The following is a 1,326-nucleotide window of genomic DNA, read 5'->3' as shown; positions in this document are numbered from 1 at the left end:
TTATTTGAGATTTCACGGCCCAGTTTTGTTTAGTTAGTTGAGTTTAAGTCAGGTAGCACCACGAACCCCATCCTAGTGTCGAATACGGGCGAGGGGTGTTACAGTCTCGGTGTTCTGGAAACGAGTTTCTGACACCTATATAAACTTTGAGTGCATCTCTTCAAGGTTCGGCTTCTTTTCCTGTTGGTAGGGTGGTTGCTGAAAACCCAGAGGATGTTGTGGTTTTTGATTTCCTTGGCCTCCCTACGAAAAATTGGGATGGTTCCTCCAACCTGCATTGTAAGTGTTACTAAATGGATTGTTTTAAGGTCGAGGATTATTACCCATGTAGTTTAGTTGCTCGTTATCCATGTTATGTCCATAAGGTTGGTATTCCGAATGGCTTGTTCCACCGCTACTTGCTTCGCACTGCATTACTGGGTGAACCTGTGAAGAACTAAGAAAACCATCAATCTTTTTATTCAAGAGTTCTACCTGATTTAACAGCATGGTGACCGAATCGATGTTAAAAATACCGACTGTTTTCGTTGGTTATAAATACCGACTATTTTCATTGGCTTTGTCCTCATGACTTGCCATTGATAGTTATTCAGTGACATCTCCTCAATAAACTAGGCATCTTCAGGTGTTTTATTATTGATGGTTCCGCCAGCAGTTGTGTCAACCATTTGCCGAGTCGAAGGATTCAGACCATTGTGGAATGTTTGAACTTGGAGCCAAAGCGGTAACCCATGGTGAGGGCACCTTCTCAGTAAGTCCTTGTATCTCTCCCATGCATCGTAGAGGGTTTCTAAATCCATCTGCACAAAAGAAGAGATATCATTATGTAATTTAGCCGTTTTAGCCGGCGGAAAAATTTTAGTAAGAATTTTTCGGTCATTTGTTCCCAAGTAGTAATTGACCCTCATGGTAACAAGTTCAACCACTATTTAGCTTTGTTCCTTAATGAAAAAGGAATTAACCGAAGACGAATGACATCATCAGAAATGCCATTGATTTTAAATGTATCGTAAAATTCCAAAAAGTTTGCTAAGTGAGCGTTGGGATCTTCATCCTGCAAACCATCAGACTAAACAAATTGTTGTATCATTTGAATAGTGTTAGGTTTTAATTCAAAAGTATTTGCAGCTACAGCAGGTCTAACTATGCTAGATTCAGTTCCTGTTAAAGAAAGTTTAGTATAATCATACATAGTGCGTTGAGCAGGATTTTGATTAGCCGCAATTGCAAGAGGTAGCTGATTGTCTTGGTTTTCAGCCATCTCTTCGATTGGGGGTTGAGTATCGTCTTCTTGCTCGTTCTCTGTGTATCGTAAGCTTCGCCTTA

At 40.3% G+C, this 1,326-nt stretch overlaps 1 non-coding gene across 1 annotated transcript; it reads left to right on the top strand.

The window, feature by feature from the left end:
- Window positions 1–726: 726 nt before the first annotated feature.
- Window positions 727–832, top strand: LOC128289581 (small nucleolar RNA R71). Its single transcript, XR_008279226.1, has one exon. It is a non-coding gene; the product is annotated as a small nucleolar RNA R71 (small nucleolar RNA).
- The last annotated feature ends 494 nt before the right edge of the window (window positions 833–1,326 follow it).

Source organism: Gossypium arboreum, chromosome 2 (assembly GCF_025698485.1).
Source record: "Gossypium arboreum isolate Shixiya-1 chromosome 2, ASM2569848v2, whole genome shotgun sequence".
Classification (NCBI taxonomy): Eukaryota; Viridiplantae; Streptophyta; class Magnoliopsida; order Malvales; family Malvaceae; genus Gossypium; species Gossypium arboreum.
This window is presented reverse-complemented; position numbering and strand designations above follow the sequence as displayed.